Genomic DNA, 25,725 nt, shown 5'->3' with positions numbered 1-25,725 from the left:
CCAGGGGTGTGGAAAAGGTGCTTTTCATCCCTGGGAAAAATCGCAGTGTAGCTGGGGCTAACTCAGAACACTTCGCAGGATGCCAGACTCTGTGTGCTGGTTCTGTGTAGAAATTAGCACATGGCACAGGACACGAATTTACTGTCAGGAGAGAAGTGAAATTGGGAACACATGAGTTGCTATCGGATTCATAAATGACTCACAAAAAAAAAAAGTATTAAATCAGGTGCTTTTTATACCTTATACTTGCTAGAAATGTGAGACTTGAGCAAATGCTTTCAGCACCTGAAAATATTATCGCTCTGTAGTGTGTTCAGATTCATCCTGTCTTCAAAAATTTTCTAATGCCAAACAAATGCTGTTTGGGTTTATGTATTCAGACTAATAGTGACATCCAGTGGCTGATCAACCCAACCACAGGAATAGTAACATTTCAAGTGGAGTGTCCAGAAGCAATAAGCTTATGTTGATTTAGATCTGATGGAGTTTATGGTAAATATATGTAATATGACACCTTCAAGGCTTCTGTGATGGCCAAAACCTTGCCACCTTCATGCTTCTTCTGGGAAGATGGCAGCAAAATTGCACAGTGTCTAGAGGAGGAATTGCTGTGGTTTCTCCTGTGGTGGTGGGCAGCTTTGGACACAAATTGACACATGGTTTAAACAATCTTGTTTTATTGAGTCCTAGTAAGCATGTAAGCACTTTGGACATAAGCAAAGCTGATAGCTATTCTGAGAACTGCCTAGGCCCTGGGGAATATGCAGGGCTGCAATAGCAGCACTGCTTTAATATGTGGAAGATAATTTCATGTGCTTGTGAGCCCTCCAAAACCTTTAAAAGGAAACTATACTAAGAACATGTGACTAGTAGAACTGGTAGTGCAGTGTCATAAACAGGGTTAGGGTTTCTCTGTGCCCCAGAGCATAGAGGAAGATTTTATTTATTACTGAGATGTTATTTATTACTGGCCTAGGGCCCAAAGGCAGCAACTGGAGCTACCACTGCAAAGACTGACTGCTGCAGCCCTGGGCGTGCCATGGGTGAAGCATCCATTGCTGGTTTGTGATGGCTGCGGCACCCGTCCTGATGGTAAAATGCGATGGTGGGGTCAAAGTTTGGCATTTCCTAAACGAGCCATCCTTTTATCTTACTGCCTAGTTTCTTGAGAGTGGATTTATGTTTTGCTTCCCAGAGCAGTGTGCAGGTTGAAGGAAATTTTAATGACATGCAATTCACAGAGCTTTAGGACATTAATTACAATAGCAATGCTGTGTTCTAGGAACCAAGCAAGATATTTCAGAGACTCCTTACACAAAAAGGGCAATATGTCCCAGAAGAAGTCTTCTGATATTAAGCATACAAAGAGTTTGACAGAATGGTTGCTTTCATCATGAACAGAACTAATTTTAGACAGGAGTGCCTAACATGCCTGTCAGTACTTCAAAACGAATGATTAAAGATAAAATTAGATTTATTATGTTTTCAATTGCATTGGGCCTCAGATCTGCAGGAAATATGGTATCTACTTGCTGAAGACACCCGTGTAAGACTGTCCTAATGTGTTCTGAAAATGATTTCACAGTGTCTGTTGAGCGCAACTAATTGCATTGTCACAATTGTAAATGTTTCCAGTCCTGGTTGCAATTACAAGAAGCACCTGGTAAATTTGCTTTGACTTCACTGTCTTCTGGTTAACTTGAAAGTACCAGGTGATGTAAGGCCCATTTTGTGGTATACTTCATCTTCGTCTAAGAGACTGCCAGTAAACTGCACACGTGATGAAAAATCTGCTTTGTGAGATTGACTTCAACATAGATGTTACCTTTTCTTCTTTGTACTGTACATAGCAGAGCTGCAGAGGCATTGCCACTCCTCTCCCTTCCGATCTCTCTTGGACTCTGGAAACCCAGTTCCCCTCACTGGTTTGCTGCAGTAATTCCACCAGCATCACTGGTGTTGCATGGTGGAAACCTGTCTAGATGAGACTGCACCGAAGGCACTTGAAGTGTGAACCCATGTTTGATCATCTTACCTATCTGCAATGGGCATTGGAAACACAACTTGGTTTTGCACACCAGGAGCATCTCAGTCGCACAAGCTTTCGCTCATCTGCTTAGATGAGACTTTCTTATAGGAAGATGCATGAGATACACATTGCAGAAGCATGTATTAATGAATGTAAAAAACCCAGTATTTTCTTTTAAAAAGCTTAACTTCATGTGATGCCAGTAAAAGAAATAGGTTTTCCCCTCAAACCTTTGTTTAGTTTAGTTTATTTAGTTTACTTGCTAATTGAATTTGTGATGATAGTATCCGTTTAGCAAAAATTTTTCTTCTGAGATAACTCTGCTGAGATTTCACTTCCCTCTGCCTTGTGGCTTGATTTCTAACAAATATTACCAGAAATATGTAATAGTACCAGTAATGTAAAACTATCGCCACAATGCTATTGCAAGCCTTAAACAGTTGTTAAACACAAGCCGTAACACTTGTTAATGATATATTCTTTAGAAGGCTGAAGCATGCCTGCAGAAGCTCCACCATGAGCACCCTCAAGGTTTAGCAAAAAATCTTTTGCAGAATACCTGACAAGACAGTACCTCCATCACACCTGCTCAAAGGGCCAAATGCTTGCACTCTTTTTACAGGCACATAATTTATCTAAAGAGCACTGAAGAGTTAACAGATCTTGTACTTAAGTGCTTAATTAGCAACTAAAGAGTAAAGTCAGAAAAATTCAGTTCATTATTCGTCATGGATACAGAGTACATTTCACTTTACTATGTAGAGTAATACATTAATATTAAGACTTTACACTTTCAAGGTTCACAGGTCAAGATTAATCAGTTGTGACCTTGGAACACAGCTCTTCTCTTCATGAAGTAAAAGCTGAGTAAGGGAATCTGAAACAAGGGTCCATACATTTATATATAGCTCGATCTGATGGAACGGTTAAAATGTAATTGAACAGCAAAAATAACATTCCTTTTCCGAGGAAGAATTAAAGACCTTTGAAAAAAGAGAGGTGAAATACAAGTAATTTTTCAGTGCAAGTGACATTATGAATTAATCTCTAGCGTGACTGAGGTTGATGGTTATAGTGTTCCTTTCCTACTATAATTCTTTCTCCAGAGCAGTTCTTCCTGCTTAAAATATTCAGCAGAGAAAGGTACAAATATCAACATTTGAAACTGCCAGGTGCTTTGGTAACGAAGGTATTTGTTGCCAAACAGACTACATGTTTGGTTCTACATGACATCTTTATTTACAGAAACTTTAATTTTTTACCTACCTTATATGTTTCATAGTAGCAAACCAGAATATAACTTGATAATAGGTTGTCACAGTCACCCTAGCAATGTTAATCAACAAGCAAAGATGCCTAAAAAGTAAGGACCTGTTTCTCTGTATCTGAACTTGGTTTGGACTTTGCAGGACAGCGAGGCTCCTGTCTCAGCTTCTTGGCCCTGAGTTTGCAGATCTCTGTATATGTTAAAGCTGAAGAGGAACAGCTTTGGTTTATATCCTGACTTTTCAGTGATTTTTTAATATAAATAAACTCTCTTCTTTCACACTCTCCCTTTTTTTTATACCCACCAGAGCATCTTAGACCTCTACCCTACAGCACCAGTACAGTTTCCCTGCACAAGTGGAATTCCTCACTGTTTCCGACTGGTTTAAGGTTATTTCATGCTACTCGTCAGGCCTGGCACACCCAATATACTGACCTGATAGTTTAGATTAGTTTTATTTGTGACTCTGGAAACAAAAAGCCTTCATAGTTCCATGCATAATACTGGCATGAAAGCCTGTGCTCTGCTTGTGGTCTGGCTGCAGTGATGATATTCAAATTGTTGTATGCAGCTGTCTTTATAATAATTTTAAAATTGTCCACTATACAGTCTAGCAAATCTTCACATTTCCACCGATGTAGAAGCAATTCCAAAAATAGTATTTTTGCTTAGTTATGTAGTTTTCTCTGCCTTGCTGTATTCTGCACATTATGCATTAAAGTTTACACATGCCTGCATAGAAAATGCACGACTGTTACCATAAAGAGTAATTATTTTGAGCCACAACCTTTCTTCCTATTTTTGCAGTTGTTGATAAAAGCTTGCAAATACGTCCCTACAGGCTTGATGATTTCTAGGGACATTACAAAGTGCAAAAGCTTAACCACTTCAGATGAGGTATTATTTTAAAGCTTGACTCGAGAGAGTCTTCATCATGATGTACAGTTTTGGAATTGCAGGACTGTATCTAATCTACTGTTCACTCTCTCTATTATCTTATATTGATGTTCCAACCCAGAGAAAGGAATTAGGAGACACCCTGTCGAGGTTGTTGGTAGCCATGGAGTAGCCCAGCTGTGGTACCTTCACCGGCAGCAGTACCCAATCTGCTTCGGTGGTGCAGATCACAGACCTGCCTTGGCACGCAGGGATGTCTGGCAGCACCAGCATTGCCAAGGGTGACAGTCACTGAGGCAGAAGTCAGAATCAAAGTTGCATCAATTTCAATTTCCATTTCATGTGCCTAGCACCACGCTTTACAGCTCAACGTGCAACTTTTACACTGATAAGTATTGTTTGAACCCGAACTAGGATTTCTACTGTCTTTTTATAAATCTAGTGAATCATTTATATTTGTATTAAGGTTTGTAATCATGTTTTTGAAAAAGGAGCACTGACCTTTGGCCTACGTCATTTGCCAGACGTCCTCAAAGCTATGCTGCCAGGTATTACGGCGATAATGAGGTGGAACAATTTATTAATCTGTCATCCCTGAGCAAATGAGTTACATTTATTTTGAAGCCTTAGTGTAGTGGTCATAGGTTAACCATCTTGTAAAATCCCTTAGGCTTTTCTTTTCAGGTGTGAATAAACTAGGATCTTGCCGACTTACCATATATCAAGGAAAATAATGGGTGAAGTCTATAATTAGTGTCAAAACTTTGTGGATTTTCATAGGGTCAAGAATTCACTGATGGCTTCAATGCTGCAATTCATTGCACCTACAGAGCTCTATACTGACTTTAGAACTCTATCCAGCACTGCAGTTTGCAGGTTCATGATCTAAATTGACAAAAACGTTCACCTGGTTTTGACCATAGAGGAGTCAGTGTTTTCAGACATCATACCCATAATTCATACAATTCTTGAACTGTTGGGTTTTTTATACTATACTTTTATAATATCATGCATCCTTAACTGCAAAATTTATTGTAATTCACATAAAAATAACTGTGGCATTGTCTCGCAGCTATTTAGTGTTACTCAACAATTTGGAAATTATCTCAGAAAGAATAGAGTTTGATTCTAACACAGGGTCAATCAATACAATACAATTCATCCTAATATGCATTTAAATAGCCATGCTATGCGCAAGGCAATAATAGTTATGTAGTGTTGGCTAGAAAATTCTAGAAAGCATAGTTTGCCTCAATCTTACCGCAAATTTGTTCAAAGTATTATTTTCAGTATTTGGTATTTTTTGTAAGACAGCACTAATGACCCAGAGTTTGACACCAGCTGTCTTACTTGACTTTTTTTTCCTACTAAGAATCATGAAGAATTTTATGTGTGGTGGACATTTGTGGACAAGCGTAATTCTCACTGTCCTCTTCAGAACTAATTTTTGTAGTAGGCGGTAGATCTAATTAGATGTTGTGCATTTAACCAAGACTCCCACCAGAACTTTTGGCATGAGATTGCTGTCATGCGCAAAATGCTTCTGGTCACCTAACTTAACTCGTAAGAGCTTATAGGTCGTGCTTTTGGTGGGTGTAAGGATGAACTTCTTCAGGAACAGCTATTCCAAAGTGTTCCTAGTTGAAGCATAGGAACTCTTTGTATATGAGGTCAGTGAGAAACTGCTGCTCCACAACTAGAATACAAGGGCAAGAAATCAGCAGATTTTATTTTGAATCCATTAAATCTTCAGTTAAGCCTGCTTGGCAGTTCCGTATGTATTTGTTCTGCATAGAAATGCAAATTTACCATTTGAAAAATGAAAGTATTTTCAGAGGAATCAAAATACCATTGTACTTTCTTTCTGAACTTCAATGCTCTTTTTCATCATCTCCCCCCCACACACTTGTTTCTATTTAACGTTTTCAGCTAGTACGTGCATAAAGAAAATTTCATCATGAAAACACCTGCTACAAGTGTGTTTTGTTGCTCTCAAAGCATGTGCGATTTGAACAGTATGTAATAATCCTCGATTATCTTCCCTCCCAGCAGATGCTCACTAAACTGCTGTATCCAGTCTAGACCCTGTGTCCCACATGTTCTTGGTTTGCTGAGTCTGCACAGAAACATTCTGTCTGGCTCTGGGCCTCTCATCACACACTCCAGATGCAAACCAAGTGTCTGATACCACTTTTGGCAGCAGGAACTACACAATCTGGTTGCTTAGGCACTATTGTTAGTCCTTACTTTCTAAATCTTTCATAATAGCTATTGAATACACTCATATTTCACAACTGTGCACCCTCTACTTCACTGTTTTATTTTAAACACTAACAACGGAGAACATCAGTACATTTATGTGCTAATGGCCCAGATAGCAGACATGATAAGCAAACAGAAAAAACCCTGGAGAGACTTAATGCAGATCCTTATTTCATTTTCCTTGTGTGTCCAAAAAACAACAAAGATTTTGTCAGTGTCTTCTGACCTTCTACTTGACCTAGTTTTCTTCTAGTCTAGGACCATTCCCTCCCCGTTGCCTTTCCCCAAGTCTTCTTTCTAGAGGACCACTGGGGTAACTTTTAAGTCCCTTATTAGCTAAGCTGCGCAAGGACAGCCGCCCACATAGAAGAATGAATTCCATGGTGAATTATGCTGCCTAATGTCTGCAGATTTTCTCATTTGAAGAGGTGATTATCCTGTAATAACCTCTGACCACTCTACTTTTGCCATCAATTGACAGTGCTATAGGAATCACAGTTAAGTGATATGATACCATTTTACAAGCAGCCCACCCACCCTTTTAAAATCAAAATGCCGCTTGCAATTAGCAGCTGACACATACAACCATATGCTGATTTGTCACATAGTGCAATGTAAGTCCTCCTTTAGGACCTGCATTTTGGAAAATAAATCTATGGATGCCCTCATCTGAGTTGACTCTCCACAAAGCAGCTACAAGAAGTCAGTAATGTCCTTACAGTCTCACCTACTCTTTTTCCAGTTGTTCTTCCGTCTTCCGCTGTGCCACGTCAGTTTTGGTGGTCTGCTCTTTTATTTTTCCTGAGAAGGTGAAGAACTAAGAAGTCACTGTCTTGCATTGTACTTGTGTCCATCTCTCATCCCAAAGAAACTGAAATATTCAGCGGTTCATCTGCATTCACTTCCCTGTCTGAGTCGAACAGAGGGCAGAGCGAACAGCCCTTACAGTCCTCAGCCCTTACAGAGAATGCTCTGTGGGCCTGTATTTCTCACACAAGCTGTCACCTGTCTTGCCCACTTCCATGCAGTTGTCCATCTCAGCAGGACCTTTTTCAGATGCTCTGAATCTGAGGTGGATCCAATGTAGCTGCTCCTTTGCCAAGACCCAGCCACAGCCTGTTTTACAGTCGATGTTGCAGTGATGCGCTTTACCCACCTGATTCCAGCAGCAGTGAATACTCTTGCAGTTCAAACTACTATTTTTCATTTTGGCAGTCTTCTGGAGTTACTGTGAACCTATATAACTGCCTGTGGTGTCTGCTGAGATTTGATGTTGTGATGCCTGTACGGCAAAAACATCCTCCCTGTTTCAAATCCAAATGAATTATTATCTACCCAGACCCTCCCCATCACATTCCACATAGTCTCTCCTCAGCCCTCCTAGACTAAGCCAGATGTCTTGAAATTTGAGATTCTCTCTCATTTCCCTCAGACTGGATCCTGTGGTGTTTGCCCATATTTAGCACAGGCTGTTCCCTAGGTTTTGGGATCTGATGAAGCTGCAGTTCCTCTGTTAATCCCTCCTAGATCACCTGAGCTTTAAAGGCAAACTTTCATAGACATTATTCTGCTTTATCGTTGTTGGGGGAGGCAAAGAATTTTACTTCATAGAAACAAATAATTAGAAACATAAGCTATAAATTGATTCATCACATTCTTTTCCTCTCTTGATGTAATTTAGGACCATATTAGAAGAGACTGATGCAATAGAAACTGGATACCGTGCTGGAACAGACCACCCAGTTCAGTATCCTACAGCTATTTAGTTTCTTTTTTTTTTTTTGTTTGTTTTTCTTGTAATGGGAGTACATCTGTTAAAATGCAAGACCTGAAACTAAACTTCACTGGGAGCAAAAAAAAATTGCATCACACTAGTGAACAGAAAAGCTGCCAGGGATAGAGTTCAGTCTTTCAGGAAGATTTTCTGTTCCTGCCTTATTTATTCATTGTAGAGTTTCCAGCTTCCAAAACAGAGTATGTGACCTGCAGACAAGTCTATTTGTACACAGGAAATCTGACGTAACCCTAGTCCAGTTCCTCCTGTGCATGGAAGAACACATGTACAAAATGCAGCATGTTCATGACTTACAATGTGTACACACAGTCAGAGAAGTCAGTCTATCTGGCACCTGAAAGTTTTGTTTATATTCCAGGTGTGAAGAAGAGAGAATCTGAAAAGAGTACAGAATTGAGTTCATTGCTATAGTTAAATGATGAGTTAGGTGGGATAATTTATCAGGCCAAGGTTTTACCTGGAATTAAAAAAAAAAATTGTAACAAACTTCCAGGTTAAGCCTGTGGGTAAAATGTGCCTGATGACCCAGTCCGGTGCAAGCAGATTGATTAAATCCTGTATGCAAGTGCTGCAATATCAGGATACTTGCATTTTAAATATCCAGTTCAAATAAATGCAGCTTAAATGAAGAGTACTACCTGTCACGTGTAGGGCAGAGAGAAAGTCTAAGTTACAATATTGTTAACACCACTATTGTACCGTGATTAAAATATGGCTTTTGATTAGTAAACAGATGGATTTTGATCTGCATCCCAAGCCCAAATGAATTTGTTGCCAGTTCTTGAAGCGATTTGTGTTCTTGGAATCAAACTACCAAACAGTAACAGATGTGAGTACATTGAGCTGTCAAGAGCTTAATGAAGTAAAACCGAGATCACTAACCAGTTTTAGAGAAGGGTTGAGGGGATCCCTTTTTGAAAGCTAATTATTTAGGACAGCACACCTGTCATTAGGCAGCAGAAGATACCAAAAATTAACCATTGTCTCGCATGAATTCTCACTTTGCCACATGTGGTTGAAATTGATAGACAGAGTTGTAGCTCAAAATTAATTGAGTTTTCAGATCTGGAGAATGTGGGAGAAAAAATTTGATCTAGGGTTATTAAAAGCAGTTGAAATCACTAGCACAGCATGCCTTCCATTATTATGAAACATTTCCTGTTAATTCTTAATATTATAAAGACATTTTGGTACCCAGAACAATGATAGTTAAATGCAGCACAGTAAATGCAACCACATGGAGACATCTGCTTTGAGCATAGTGTGACACCATACAGAAGAGAACGGCCTCGCAGGTAAGGTGATAGGCAGTGCAGGAAAAACCTGGGTTTCTGGGTCTGCTCAGGTCTCTGACCATGGGCAAGTCACTTAGTGGTGAATCTGGAAGAGTAACACTTCCCTGTCTGCCTGGTCTGTGCAGGCTGGGAACTCTGATCTGGCAAAAGCTGTCAGTGTTTGGATAGTGCCCAGCATCACTGGGCCCTCATTCAACTGAAGGCGTCCCGGACAGATGTTGTGCCACCACGACCGCGGGCAGAGATCTGTTATATGTAGAATGCCTTTGTTACATTAGTCTGAATGAAGTGTGAACTTCATTAGCAATTATATTTCAACTTTGGCAGTGTTTTGATGACCCAGGCCATATTGCTTAATGAAGGCAAGAGTTGCTCCTTTCCCTGACCTAAGGATGTAAACATAAAGTTATGGTTAAAGCTTTGAAGATGCCATCTGTTGCTTTTTGTCCCAAGAGAAATGTGATGTAAAAGCTAACCGATGGGGTCAGACCTGCAGAAGAGCCCAGAGAGCCCTCTCCGAATCTCGCAGCATACCAGCTGCTCAGTGGCAGCCTCCTCTCCCTTCATGTGATGCAGGAGGAGCACCAGCCAACACGGCTGGGGGGAGGTAAATCACCTTCTAGCAAGGGACTCTTATATTTGCAGTGCCTATTTGACCCTTCCAGTGAGAACAATTTAGGTTAATCACCGATCTTCATTAATCTTATTGCTGTTGTAAAAATAGCCATTGTGAGAAATCAGTATCTGCTGGATTAAAATCGCCTTTTCTGAGTACTTTCCAGTGAGCAGTGCTTCCCACAGTCATGCATGGAAGAAACAGGATCTTTCCCAGTTCTGATTTTCTGAGGGTGTGTGGGGGTGTTGGGCATGAAGCCATCTAGAAAGATACATAGCTATGAAATAATCCTTCTGTGTAAATAAAAAGTCTGCTGACAGAAAATGTAAGTGGTGAGTATTTCCTTGAAATCCACCAAATCTATGCTTCCATAACATCTGCACTGCTCCCGTGGAGGCTGGTGACCATGCCAGTGTCTGCCTGGGGACAGCAGGACTCTTCATAGTGATGATGGTCTCGTGATTCTGTACAGGGTTCTGTATGCGAGTAGTTTTACTCATGCGACTCATACTATTAAAATCAATCACCTACTGCTGGCGGATCTAGAGGCTTTAAAACACAGGCATGTAAAAGAGACGCGATGGCTCGCTGGCAGTAAAAGTATGGAAAGGAGAGAAAAATCTTTCTTAGTATCTCTCTCTGTGGTACACAAAGGATTCACATTTCTGACCCCAGGGCTCTTTTACAGGAAAGCAGGTTTATAAGTTTTAGGGGATTCTGGATTTTTACAGGACATTTTGGGTGAATCTGTAACTTCCTCCATAGGAGCTTTTTATCATTTAGCATCCTACTGATGTCTGGTTTTCCTCTCCACAGGAATCCTGCCCTAAAATGATTGTAAATTACCAGGCAAAAATCTTTGATCACTCAACAATTATCTCTCTTCCTTTTAACATGTAAAGCTCTCTATATGAGGTAACTCTGGTAACTTCAGTACAGAGACTAACATTTAAAATCAGCATATTGGGAAGCTCGTTACCTGTTACTGATTCTTGAACAGAAAATTTCCTCTGTAGTTCTTCTTTTATACTATTTCTTTCAATGTAAACACAAACCTAGTGCGTATGCTTGAATAGTGTTACTTACTTTACACATCTCCTGCTACAAAGACTTAAATCTTCTAGCCAAATTTAAATCTTTGGACTTTATAGGTTATTTTGGGGAGAAGTAATGCCTTGTCATAAGCAGAGAGCTTGAGATGGAGAGAGGACACTCACTTCTTACCTTAAACTTTTCTCTTTTTTTGCTTAGAAGATGGTGGGAAGCAATAAAATAATCAAGGTCTGCTTCAGCTTAACAAGTAGGACCTGAGGGAATGGCGGGAAGATGTACCAGGGGAGGGTTAGGCTGGGTATTAGAAAAACATTCTTCCCCCAGAGGGTGGTGGAGCCCTGGAACAGGCTCCCCAGGGAGGCATCACGGCACCAGCCTGGCAATATTCAAGAAGCACTTGGACAAGTCCCTCAGAGACATGGTGTGAATTTGGGGTGTCCTGTGCAGGGACAGGAGTTGGACTTGATGATCCAAGAGTGCAGCACAGACTGGGACCCACCTGGCTGGAGAGCAGCTCTGTGGAAAGGGACCTGGGGGTCCTGGTGGACAGAAAGCTCAACATGAGCGAACAGTGGCTGCTGCGGCCAAGGCGGCCAACAGGGTGCTGGGTTGCATCAAAAAGGGCATCACCAGCAGAGAGAAAGAAGTTATTATCCCGCTCTACTCAGCGCTTTTCAGGCCACACCTGGAGTGCTGTGTGCAGTTCTGGTCCCCGCTATACAAAAAGGATGTGGACAGGCTGGAAGGGGTCCAGAGAAGGGCCACCAAGAATGATCAAAGGACTGGGAAGCTGCCATACGAGGATAGGCTGGGAGAGCTGGGTTTGTTCAGCCTTGAGAAAAGGAGGCTCAGAGGGGATCTCATCCCCACGTACCAGTACTTAAAGGGTAGCTACAAAGAGGATGGAGACTCCCTTTTTACAAGGAGTCCCATGGAGAGGACAAGGGGGATGGACACAAGCTGCTCTTGGGGAGATTTCGATTGGACACGAGAGGGAAATTTTTCACAGTGAGGACAGTCACCACTGGAATAATCTCCCCAGGGAAGGGGCTGACTCGGCCACGTTGGACACCTTCAAGAGTCATCTGGACAGGGTGCTGGGCCGTCTTGTCTAGGCTGGGCTCTTCCTAGAAAGGTTGGACTAGATGATCCCTGAGGTCCCTTCCCACCTGGGATTCTGTGATCCTTGTGGATCCATTCCCACTCAGACTCAGGACATTCTATGATTCTAAGTAAGCTGGACTCAGCTTTAGCACTGCCACCGACCTCAAGATCATAGTCCCGTGCTTAAATTGAACACACCTTTCTCGGCTGGAGCTTACATGATCAAAGGGAACATATTCCTCCTTCGTTTTTTAGAACTCTGAGAGAAATATTTTCTTTCATTTTGAATGAAGGATTTTTCAGTTGTAATTCTGCACTATTTTTATATTTTTAGAGATTTAACAATACTTTCCAAAAGGCAAACTCCATTTTTAAGGTTGGGATGACAGTATGATTTCAGCTAAGTTCTGTGTAAGGGACGGAAGTCACATGCGAGTTGCCCCTTGAAAGGAACTGGGGCAGCAAATCTCTGTGCATGGCTGTTTACAGGATTAGGTTTTACATTTGGAAAATTTTTACCTTTTTAGGTCAAAAGAATTCAGCTGATTCACACTACCTCATCAGCGGTAGCTGCCAGGCAGGAAGGCAGCTTTGGTTGAACCAACTTCTCGAGCAGAGTGAGGACCGTGAGCTGAAGCCAGCGTTGCCGCTGGGAAAACAAGATGTGGTGGCATCACTTTGACATGCAGGACTTAGTACGCCAGTGCACAGAGCTCAGGCACTGAAATAGCTGCTGTAGCGCACAGGGAAGAAGGAATGGGAGCTGGCAATTGTCCAGCCTGGGGAAAATGCAGTGCTGGGGCTGCCGATGTTACATCATGCTTTAGTTCATACTGCATTTACACTTACTTTATCAAGCTTCCCATCATTTGAAAATTATTTAACAGGACAATATAGACGGGAAGAAATTTGTTCTTCAATATTGATATTTTGCACTTTCAAACAACTTCCCTTTACGAACTATTGTTGAGTTTTAACATATTCTCGAGTTCTCATCTTGTAGTAAGCTTAGGACTTTCATTTTTTTAACTCTACGTTATCTTACTTATTCTTTCCCAGAGGGAAGTGTCCCACATACTGAATCCAGCAGAGTGGCAGCCACAGAATTAGACTCTCGCTTCCCCTGTGAAAACATTGCAAAGTTTCTCTTGAATTTTGTTCTACTTTTGTAAAACCCATACAGTGATTTTTATCTCTAAAATAAGTTTTCTGACTCTTCCACTCCCAAAGCAGAGATCTAAACCAAACAGTGATTATTAACCATTTATATTACAGTAACTACTAAAGCGATGGGGGAGCATTAGTGTGGGTACCACTGAAACAGGCAGATCTTGTCATAGCAAACAAGCATTTGGGATAGAAAAAAACCAAACAGCACCAAAACAAGCAGTGGCAGGGTAAACAGAGAAGGGTAAGAAAACCCTTTCCCAAGGCCACAGCAGATCCAGGAATGAACCCTGCAGAGCTCTGCAGCCACCCTGCTGGTTCTCAGAGGGCTGCCCAGGGTACGAGGGGCAGCAGGGCTGCTGAAGCCGGGGAGACAAGCTGGGGAGAAGCGTGGCTGAACTGCCCACTTTTGCCTGTAGAGCAACATCAAGCATGGTGTGATTGGCAGATTTTTAAGCATGGGAGTTCTGTGTACATGCAGTTATGCTCCTATTAAGTGGCCTTTGACGCTGTACTTGATGTGAAATCTACATTCAAAAGTTATGCTGACAGAATGCCCTGAGTAAACGCAGCTTCTGCCTGTGCTTGTACTGTCAAGCAATCTTTTTGTTGGGGTGAACGGAAGTTAGTAGTTGCCGTGCTAGTGGCAATGATTACACTTGACTTGTGCCTTCACATTTAAAAATAATTTTTACCATTTTTATGGTGTGGTGAGTACTCAAAGTGGATCACTTACAGGGGATGAGCAAAGTACACTTGGAAGCGGGAACCACTGGGTTCTTTCCAAGGCAGTAGCACCAGCGTCGTTATAAGGAGATTGCTTTGGTTTACACCTTTATCAAGAATCGAATCCACACAACCATCATTTTGCGTAGCTCTCATTGTGGTAGGAGGGCTCTTTTTAAAGAATGAAGCAGTTCCATTAATTCCTTATTTTTCTTTCACTCGTTATTTTACAGCAAAAAGAAACCTTTTCCTGCTAGATGTTTTGAAGTAAATGTGTGGTGGGATTTTGGTTTTTATGGATATTTCTTAATTCGTAATCAGTAGATAATTACATTAAACTGTCTTTACCTGGAGAGATTTGAAAATCATGTTAAACTCAACTGTCACATCACCACTCAAATGACATAGATCACATACAGATTAAGCTGCTCGTCTCCTCCCCCAAACCAAAAAGACCTTTTAGAAGGAGAGGTGTTACCGTCCACCACCTGTCTCTCCAGCTGTCAAGACCCTGAGTGAGTTCATTAAAAATGTGCAGCTTTTTAAATTATCCACCTGATCATCTGTTTTCTGGAGACTCTTGAACTAGACTGAAAAATATCCTCTCTGTGCTTTTGGTGGCTGGATGATATGCCTTACTCTGGAGGAATATGCTCTCTCCATCATTTTCATTACTTTCCTTTAACTATCCCTGGTGGAGCCAGTTCTTGCAGGCACACGACTGGCATCAGGTCAGCTGTCTGTCGTCTCAGGGCTGTGTATTCACAAGCTGCGAGAACCCGGTGGGTAGTCATATCTAGTGGGCAAAAGCTGTGTACTGGGCTTTACATTGGTCTGGGCTGTATGCTGGTCTGTGCCCAAATGCCAAATTTCAAATCTTTTCTGTTTGTTTGGGGTTTTTTGGGTTTTGGGTTTTTTTTTCCTTAGAAGTAAGTCACAAAAGATTACAGGTAAAAATAGGGGGAAAGTGGATTTTCTTCCCTTTAATAGATTGTTTTTCTTTATAATCCAGTTAAAGCATAACAGCTGTATCGGGTTTACATGGCAAGGTTTTAGTAGCGGGGGACGCTACAAGGGAGGCTTCTGTGAGGAGCTGTTAGAAGCTTCCGCTATGTCCAGTAGAGCCAATGCCACCTGGCTGGCCAAGGCCGAGCCCATCAGGGATGGTGGCAGCACCTCTGTGATAACGTATTTAACAAGGGGGAACAAAAAAAAACCCAAACTGTGCAGCTGCAGCTGGAGAAAGGAGTGAGAATATGTGAGAGGAGCAGCCCTGCAGGCACCGAGGCCAGTGAAGGAGGAGGGGAGGAGGTGCTCCAGGCACCAGAGCAGAGATTCCCCTGCAGCCCGTGGTGAAGACCATGGTGAGGCAGGCTGAGCCCCTGCAGCCCATGGAGGTTAGCGGTGGAGCAGATACCCACCTGCAGCCCGTGGAGGATCCCATGCCAGGGCAGGTGGATGCCCAAAGGAAGCGGTGACCCTGTGGGAAGCCTGCGCTGGAGCAGGCTCGTGGCAGGACCTCTGGGCCCATGGAGAGGGGAGCCCACGCTGGAGCAGGTTTGCTGGCAGGACTGGTGACCCCGCGGGGGACCCACGCCGGAGCGGTTTGTGAAGAACTGCAGCCCGTGGGCAGGACCCACGCTGGAGGAGTTCATGGAGGATTGTCTCCCGTGGGAGGGACCCCATGCTGGAGCAGGGGAAGAGCGTGAGGAGTCCTCCCCCTGAGGAGGAAGGAGCGGCAGAGTTCAGTGATGAACTGATCGCAACTCCCACTCCCTGCCCCTCTGTGCTGCTGGGGGGAGAGGGAGAGAATTTGGAGGCGAAGTTAAGCCCAGGAAGAAGGAGGGGTGGGTTGAAGGTGTTTTAAGATTTAGGTTTTATTTTCTCGTCACTCTACTCTGATTTGATTGGTAATAAATTAATTTTCCCCAAGTCGAGTCTGTTTTGCCCGTGACAGTAATTGGTGAGTGATCTCTCCCTGGCCTTATCTCAACCCACAAGCCTTTTGTTCTATTTTCTCTCCCCTGCCCAGCTGAGGAGGGGGAGTGATAGAGCAGCTTTGGTGGGCACCTGGAGTCCAGCCAGGGTCAACCCACCACAACAGCCCACTGAATATGTAGTAGGCCATTTGTCTTTTATGCAATCTACAAGAAAAGGAGCAGGAAAAGAAGTAAAGCAACTTGTCTTGTGTGTACAATTAAAAGTAAAGCCCAACAGCAGCATACACTCAGGGAACAAAATAAACCAGAGGATAGTTCAGCAGTCATCATTTCTATTCACCTGTAAAAAGCATTCACAAAGACACTTGTGTTTTTCCTAGGTGACAGCCTGCACGAGGAGAGCACATCATCTCATTCGGCCGGCTCCTGGCTCTTCAGCTTTCAGAGGTACCAGCTCAATCTGTCAGGTTTTGCAATTATTAGTTCTAGTGTCACCTACTGGGGTTGCCTCGATGGAAAACACGTGTGGGTGAGCAAGGAGCAGCAGCTCAGGCGTGCATCTGTGTTCGTACACGTCATATAACCCCTCCCCTCGGAGCATCGCAGAGGGCTTTACATACTTTAATGACCCGTGCATGTTTCCACCCTGCTGAGGGCTCACGCTTATTTTACAGATGAGAAACCTACAGTACGGAGGAAAGGAGTTTATTTAAATCAAAGGTGGCTGGAATAATCCAGCACAAACATTTCATTTGAAACCTATTACTTTTACTCCTTTTTCAGTCCTCCCTGCCACGCTCGCAGTGTGAATGCCATGAAAGGATGCTGTCTGGGGAGGGTTTGTGCTGCCTGTGCAGGGGGCACTCCCCAGCCCCTGCCCACGTTGTGCCTGCCGCAGGCAGCAGGGCTCCTCATTCATAGTCACCCAGCAACAGCCTTAGTGCTGGCTCAGCTGACATGTGTGTCCCTGTCCCTGCGTGTGTCCATGTGCGGCTGTGCGCACGCATGTGTGCACGCACAAAGCTGCAACTTCCCGAGGCGGCGGGGGCAAGGGCGTTTCTCAGTTGGGGGCAAAATAAATGCAAGTTGCTCACACAGCCCTGGGATGCAGGCAGGCTGCGGAGCGCAGCGAGAACAAGAGCCAGCTAAGCAGAAATATTGGCCTACATTTTCTTCTCCTCCTGGTGGAAGGCATGCGAGTTTCTATGGCAACTTGTGTTTCTGTTCGTCAGGCCTACTGACTCACTTCTGGGGGAGCCGCGCAGAGAAAAAAGATTGTTTTCTTTCCCTGCCAAGTCAAGTGGCTCCTTTTCTGCAGCCCATCGCTCTCATCTGAGTTCCTCTGGTCAGTGTTTGAGGCTGCCATGGCTTTGCAGAATCAGTTTAGGGCCACAAGAAAAGGCAGACAAACCTTACAACACCCTCATCCCCTTAAAAAATCATTGGCAATAAGTTATCTGCTTTACAAGAGGATGTCAGCCTAGCCAACACACTGGGATGCATTGGGCTGGCTCTGGCAACAGAGCCGGGCTGTGCAGGAGGGAGCGCGGTGGCTCCCGGCACGCTGCAGTCCACCCGTCTCGGGGAAGGCACAGGCTGCTGCGCCTGTGCCACAGGGGGACCAGAGCACGCACCCCAGGTGCAACCACGAGCGCTGATGGGACAAAATGAACAGAGAGGCCTGAAGGAGACGCTGCTGAGAGAGGCCATCTGCCATGCTGGTGTCGTAAAGGGGAATCAGAGCTGGTGAGGGCACGGCTCAGTGGAAGGAGTGGACACATGTTCAGAGGCCAGGGTCTGGCAGTGCAGAACACATTTGTTCCTAAGTACCTTTGTGGTGATAAACCTTCTTTTTTTTTATCTACTAGTCCATTTTGTCTTTTATTGACATATTAGATCATCAGCCTGGCTTTAACAGCTATACCCCAAAAAGCTTCCCCCATGCAGACCAGTGTCTGTTGCTAAAATATTTGATTCATGGCTTTGTGGTGGCTTCTTGAGCTTCCTCGATCAAAACTTCCATGGGAGCGGACTGGCATTCCCACCATCATCTCACCTGATCACTCCAGTTTTTCTAATTTGGAAACTATCATAGGTTTCAGCAGAGCCCAGGGGTGCTGAGTAACCATCTTTCCTTGAAACAGAGGGGGAGCTTTGCATCTACTCCTCTCAGGGTCTGCTGAAAATTCCAGCTATTACACCCAGGAGAACACTGTGAACACTCACAGGACTAGCAATTCTTCTGAAGCTTTTTGTTTTGCCTAATCACAGACATCTGGTACACTTTAAGGGGGATTATCTTTACATTGTTAGCTTTAAAATGCAGCCGCCTTCTAGCTTTACAAGGTCACAGCAGCTATCCAGTTAAATGGTAGAGCAGAAATAAAATGTTAACGCAGCATGACCTTGGTCAATCAGTTAATCTTTCTCCACTCTATTTACTCCAGCAGAATAAAAATCTATCCCCACACACTGCAAAGTGCTTTGAGATCCTGGGGTGAAAGGTACATCATAAGCCAGAGTATTATTTAAGCTCTGACAGTATGCTTGGCACTGGAGGGAATACAGATGAATTTGCTATTATTGTCTGTTTATGTATTGCTACTATTCACATTGATTGCAGCGATGCCGCTGTCAGTAAACTGTACAGGTTGGAGTTTGCAGACACGGTATACCACTTCTCCCTTTTTGTGATTCACTCCACTAAGATTTAGAAATGACATGAGGTGTGTGAGGGCTCAAGCAGCAACAGTACTACTACTTCAGCGAGTAAGAACGTTTTAAAAGACTTATGTCAGCATTTTATGTAGAGCTCCTTATTAATTATACTGCAAGGGGGAGGAGGGTTAGGATGTAGCCAGCACTGAGAGTCACAGTGTATGCCAGCACATATCCTACAAAATGGTATATGTGCATGACATAGGGGAGGTGAAGGCTCGTTCCTCTTGCTCCGTGTTGCAGTTGCAGTTCGTGATGTTTCATGGGAAAACCTAATCTAAAATTGCTCATAAATTGGTTTTCTGCTTGTTACGTTAAGCTGGATTATGCAGTGTAAAGCATTGATTTTTAGATTTTAGAATGCTGAATAATTTATGTGCACATTGCCTTCTAGACTAGATTGTGGCAGTTTGATTGCTCTGGCCCTTCTCAGAACAGATCCGGACAACGACTGTTTTAAGGTACAGGCAAACTTTGAACTGTCTTACTTTTTAGTGTCTGCTTTAAAAAAGGGGGGGGTCTTTTCTAAAATTATGTTATGTTATTGAGGTTTTATTTTACAGTGTCTGATAGTGTCATCCTACTGCAATCACAAAGCATGATTTTTAGAGATGCTGTTCCTTAAAACCTGCTTTTGCTATCATTCCATTTTAATAAGGCCATATATCACAATATAGAAATGTTCAAGGCAAGCATGAGTACATACACATAGAAAGGGAAAATTGTACTTTTATGAACCATGCAGATGTTGATCATAAATCTAAATAAAATCCTTTTTCAGAACTTTTGTCAAATTGAATTGGCTGGTGCCATTCAAAAAATTCTATTTTCACACATGTATATTGTAGAATACATTTTTAAATAAAATAGCATGCTGAAACATAAGTTATTTAACTGGGTGTTTGCACTGTCATTGTGCGGAGATTTTGTCTCTGAGGACCGTAATACACTCCTGTATGAGTTTATCATGTACGACATTGATGATAAGTATGTAGTTTTTCTAACAACCTAATTTTATTTTTAATATTCTACATCTTTACTGAGTGTATCAAACAGGGCAGAATGTGTTGATTACCCTTCTGTGCTGGGTCAGCTTTGGTTAAATCATCAAAAGCAAGAAACATTTATTAAGTGTTCTTTTGCTGAGTCTTCAATTTAAGTGAACTTGGAGGGAGCAGCAAGTATTTTTCCTCCCATTTTCTCTAGACCAGTTTCTGCGTCCCTCAGAGGTCACAGCCTCCCCAGAGAGGGGCCTGATGCCTGAGAAACGCTGCTCTGAACAAGTCCAAGCACTGCTATTCAGCAGCACTGTAATAATCTCACATAAATACACCAGCTTCCATCCATCAAATGATTGACCCTATATATGAAAACCCCTCAGTAATTGTAATCACACAATGCCGGCTAGCAAACTGGTCTTTATGCTGGCCTTTACCAAGACGGTGCATTATCCTTACACAATAAGTTATTGACACCATGTCTGAGGCTGACATTTATAGTGGGGTTATTGACAGTGATTATTCGGTGCTGGAAATAGATGGCTGCTTATGGCGCTTTGCATCCTGCCCCGATCACGCCTGCTTACCCTTGGCTTTATAAACACGGAGACAGAGATCACTCCCCAGGTAGGGATTGCACGGCCAAGGCAACGGCCACGGCTCTGCAGGGAAGGACCTACAGCAGGGGTCAGCCTCTTTGTTATGTGGGGAAAACACAGGGCGTCCCCTCCGACGGCAGCACTGGCTCTCTGCATACTGATACCTCCTCACTCAGTACATCAAGACCTGGCTTACCCTACACAACTCTCCCTGTTGCCCGAGCAGATAAGGTTCACTCACCCAAACTCTCGCATCCTCATTTCTTACTTGGCTGTTTCACCAGCATGTTCTCCTGTGGTCAGTTTGTTTTTATTTTGGTCACTGACTTGAATAGCTTTTAGTGGTTTTGCATTAAAGACAAGGACCAATGTGATGTATATAGATGTCTCAGACGCTATATAGGAATTTGGCAGTCTCAGATAGAAACCGGTCCCCCTGTATTGCTGCAGAAGGGTAATACAGTATCATGATCAGTCTGGAAATGCTTGCAGAATTGGAATAATATTAGCATACAATGGTGCTGACGTTATGATGGCTCTGAAACAGAAAATGATAGAACACCTTTATTATATTATACTCATTGCTGTTTATCGTTAGATTTTGAAGCTCATTATTGCCTACTAGCTAGGCTACAAGTTTGATAATGCGTGTTTTTAGAAAGCTCCGCAAAGGCAAACCCGTGGGGGTTGAGCATGCCAGGTTATGCTGCTGCTGGGAGTGAGTGCTGGCGGCGCTCCCACCGTTTGGAGGGGTACCCGCCAGGTCCGCGATCGCCCGCGGGCGGGGGCGGCCGCTCGGGCGGGGGCGGCTGTGGCGGGATGATGCGGCAGCGTGGGTCCATCTGCCGGCGGCTCCCGCGCACTGCCGGCGCCTCCGCGGGGAAAGGCCCCGAGTCACCGGCTCGGGAACCAAGGCTGAAGAAGGAGATCCCTCCGAAACTCCGCCCGGGCGCCCCCGGGGCTCCCCAGTGCTCCCCCGCCGTTCCCCAGCGCTCCCCCAGGTCACCACGCTCTGTGGAGCACCGTCAAGCTGCCCGTCTTTGCAGTCTTGCCACGGAGCACTTTTTGCACCAGGGAGTTTGGGCAGGTATACGGGAGGGGTTGGACAAGCTGACCTTCAAAGGTCTCTCCCAACCCAAACTGTCAACTGTCAAACTTTTGCCAACAGCATCAAACTTTTGGCACTGTCTCCCACAGCATCCTGCTAGAGAATCTGGAGGCTCATGGCTTGGACGGGGGTACTCTTTGCTGGGTAAAAATCTGGCTGGATGGCCGAGCCCAGAGAGTTGTGGTGAACAGAGCTAAATCCCGTTGGCAGCTGGTCACGAGCGGGATTCCCCAGCGCTCAGTGTCGGGGCCAGTTCTGTTTAGTGTCTTTATCAATGATCTGGATGAGGGGATTGAGTGTACCCTCAGTAAGTTTGCAGGTGACACCAAATTGGGCAGGAGTGTTGATCTGCTCGAGGGTAGGAAGAGTCTGCAAAGGGATCTCTGCAGAGGCCAGATTCTTTTCAGTGGTGCCCAATGGGCACAAGCTGGAACACAGGAAGTTCCACATGAATATGAGGAAAAAATTCTTCACTTTGAGGGTGCCAGAGCAGTGGCACAGGCTGCCCAGGGAGGCTGTGCAGTCTCCTTCCCTGGAAATATTAAAAACCCACCTGCATGCAGTCCTGTGCACCCTGCTCGAGGTGTACCTGCTCAAGCAGGGAGGTTGGACGACATGATCTCCGGAGGTCCCTTCCAACCCCTGCCATTCTGTGATTCTGTCATTCTGTGATCTGGACAGGCTGAATCAATGGGCCAAGGTCAATTGTATGAGGTTTAACAAGGCCAAGTGCCAGGTCCTGCACTTGGGTCAGGAGAGCACGGTTGGGTTTGGTGTGTCAGGATCGCTCTGCAGCTGTCTTCTCCATAATTCTTTTATTTGGCACAATTTTAACACAGTCAAGAGGTGACTCAAAGCAATGCAGAGGCAAGTCCAGTTCTCAGCAGGGAATACTTGGATTTCTCTGTGTATTTCGTAGATGAAATTCTATGATTCTGAGTACGTATTTTATCACAGACAATAGGTTGCAGCAAATTGGGAAGATATGTTTAGTGTGCATTTCTTAGTCAGCTGTGGCTCTCCAAGCCCAGGAGACCTTAGCATGTAGTCTATGGACTTTGAATGGACCTTTTCCTCCCCAGAAGTTATCAACAATTCCAGAACCACTTCCTGCAGCTGGTTGCGGTCTGTTGCTGCTACATGGCATTTCCTTATTCTGTTGAAAACAGCAGGTCAGGTTTTTACCTGCTTAGAAATCTGCAAACCTAGTACTGACTGTCTTGTGCTTTAGCACAGTCCACATCGGAAATTGAAATCCAGAGCTGAAAAAATGCTCAGATTGCACAAGTAAAGACTACAGGATTTAGCAGTGCGCCTCAAAAAGCCAGCACTGAGTGTGAACATTGAGCCCAACAAGTATTTCTGAATGCCAGAATGACTTTTTGGTTCCATTTATCTGAACCAGTCTCTCTTACACACTTCTGTAGCAACGCATGCCATACATTGTAGAAATATTATGGTGTTAGGGAGGATGTAGCCAGGAAGAAATGCACAGTAATGGTGCTGGCACTGTCACGCCCTGCAGGCCCTACAGATGGTTGCCTGAGTAGCTGAGGCTTGTTTGGCAATAATAGAGATTTTACTAATATGTATTGTATTGGTGTGATTGATACTAATACGTCATACAGAGCTTTGGTGTCCACAAGAGTGATTGAAAAATGGAGAGTGAAGGAAAGCTACCTTTAATGATTCTGCGGGGTTAATATTAATATACCTTACAGTCAGAAACTTAAAACTCAGTCTGTCTGGCTTACCCAAAACATTGAAAGACAACTGCATTACAATATACAAGTAGTTTTCTGGGAGGAAACACAAGGAACTGATCAGTTCCTTAAGCAAGCAGAGAAAGTTGTAAGAGGGCCGAGCGGCTGGAAGCTGAATTCAGGCTTCTTCAAAGGAAAAACTAAGCACTGCTTTTTACAGGTGGGTGTGAATTCTATTGGGACAAGTGGAACTGCTGACTTCTCCAGCTCATGATATTTCCAGATGACAACTAGGTATTTTTTTTAAAAATACACCTTAGCATAACACAAGTTGTACTTATGCCATGCCAAAGTTACTGGACCAGTATGGACATTACTGGGTAAAACAAAGAGGAATCTGGAGAGTGCCCGAGACCTTGTGAATCTGGTGTCGGCACATCCCGGCGCTGCCTAAGGGTGGATGTCAGGCGCTGCTGCAGGGGGGAACGGGCAAGTTTTCAGCCATATCGGCAGATCTGTGTGAGACTCATTCATCATATAAGTCCTGCTTAACAACTCTTCATGATTAAATATTTACAATAAGAATTTATTCATCATTAAAACCATTAAAAAAAGGATTATAGAGAAAGTCAGAATAGTTCAGTCAGGAAAAAGCACTAATTATTTTCACCCTTGTGGGTTCGTCTGCATTCAATACTTGAGTTTTGTCGTGGCTTAACCACAGCCAGCAACTCAGTCCTGCACAGCTGCTCACTCACTCTCCCTGGTGCGATGGGGGAGAGAATTGGAAGAGTCAAACTGAGAAAACTCATGGGTTGAGATAAAGGCAGTTTAGCAGGTAAAGCAAAAGCCATGCACACAGCAAAGCAAACCAAGGAATTAATTCCCTCCCACGGGCAGGAGGTGCTCAGCCATCCCCAGGAAAGCAGGGCTCCACCATGCACAACGGTGACTTGGGAAGGCAAATGCCATCACTCCAAACGTCCCCCCCTTCCTTTCTCTTCCCCCAGCTCTATGTGCTGAGCATGACGCCATACGGTGTGGGGCATCCCTGGGGTCAGCTGGGGTCAGCTGTCCCGGCCGCGTCCCCTCCCAGCTCCTTGTGCCCCCCCAGCCCCTCGCTGCCAGGGTGGGGTGAGGGGCAGAAAAGGCCTTGGCTCTGTGCAAGCCCTGCTCAGCAGGAACTAAAACATCTCTGGGTTATCGACACTGTTTCCAGCACAAACCCAAAACAGAGCCCCACGCTAGCTACTATGGAGAAAATTAACTCTATCCCAGCCAAAACCAGCACAATTTCAAAATTAAAATATTGAGATAAACTCCTGCTCTTGTGTGAGTACTGTTGGTGTAATTTCTTATTCAGTATGAAGCCTGAAAAAGGAGAATAAACACTGATCTAATAATTTATGTTCAGTCATAATTTAGGCCCTGAGCAACAAAATATTTAAGTAGGCGATAAAACTTTAAGCAGTCAAGTATTCCCACCAACTCCAGAAGGATTATTCAGAGGCCTGAAGTGAAAAGCTGCTTATTTGGAGTAAGGGAAGAGCAGAATTCACGTGCACTGGAAGCCAAGTCATGGTGCCCAAGCCAGGGAGATGGGTGATAAGAGTTTAGTATCTGGGGCGCAGAACACAGAGCTCAGTCCCTGCGTGGCCACTGGCTTGCAGGGGCTCATTCCCTGGCTAGGAGGAGTTTTGTATGATCTAGGAAAAGCCGCATCGCTTTGTCTAGTACTGCCCCAATGATCCAACGTGATGCAAGTGCATGTGAGAGTGTAGCACAAAATCAATTACCCAAGTTGCTCATCCAATTTTTATTTGAATGTTGATAAATAGTATGAATAGTGAAAATTATTTAACTTTAGAAAGTAATTTAGCTGGGTTTCTAAGAGATGTTTAATGAGCTTACATTACCCAAGGTGCTCTAAAACCAACTATATTTCAAATTAAATACAAATAATTCTGGCTGGGATATAACTTTCTACCTTGCTAGTAAAAACCTCACATTTAGGCGTTATTTTTTCTACCTACAGATACAACTAGAAAGTGATATTTCATAGAAATGCCCTCCTGATAAGAAAAAAAAGCCAGAAAAGAGGCAAGTGGTGCGTGTGCACCGGACGCTGCTACACAGTGGGTTGCCCACAACCGGCAGATGAGCAGCCAGGGCCAGGGGTGAGAGCGTTGGACAGAGATGTGGAGACCAGGCTGCTCCCCAGCTGCAACGTGCAGGCGACGTGGTTTCTCCAGGGCTGTAGCACAAGTTTTAAAGAACATCCTCGTGCCAACAGCATAAACACCCAACAGCTGCTCCTCGCAAGCCTCAAACCACCTCCTGCTCCAGGCACCTCCCGCCAGGAAATGAATGTGAGTAATTTCTGAACTGAGGGGGAAAGTCTTAGTGACGAATATTGCCAGAAAGCTAAACTTACTGACGGCCATGTGA

At 43.9% G+C, this 25,725-nt stretch overlaps 1 long non-coding RNA gene across 3 annotated transcripts in view; it reads left to right on the top strand.

The window, feature by feature from the left end:
- LOC135316145 (uncharacterized) overlaps positions 1-25,725 on the top strand; it is a 54,121-nt gene that overhangs the window by 24,490 nt on the left and 3,906 nt on the right. For all 3 annotated transcript variants that reach the window (XR_010375581.1, XR_010375583.1, XR_010375582.1), the window contains exons 3-6: positions 16,532-16,598; positions 19,264-19,330; positions 23,498-23,571; positions 25,313-25,646. This is a non-coding gene — a long non-coding RNA (uncharacterized LOC135316145). The remainder of the gene's footprint in view (positions 1-16,531; positions 16,599-19,263; positions 19,331-23,497; positions 23,572-25,312; positions 25,647-25,725) is intronic.

This window comes from Phalacrocorax carbo, chromosome 17, assembly GCF_963921805.1.
Source record: "Phalacrocorax carbo chromosome 17, bPhaCar2.1, whole genome shotgun sequence".
Lineage (NCBI taxonomy): Eukaryota > Metazoa > Chordata > Aves > Suliformes > Phalacrocoracidae > Phalacrocorax > Phalacrocorax carbo.
Note: the sequence above shows the minus strand (reverse complement) of the source record. Positions and strands in the feature narration are given on the sequence as shown.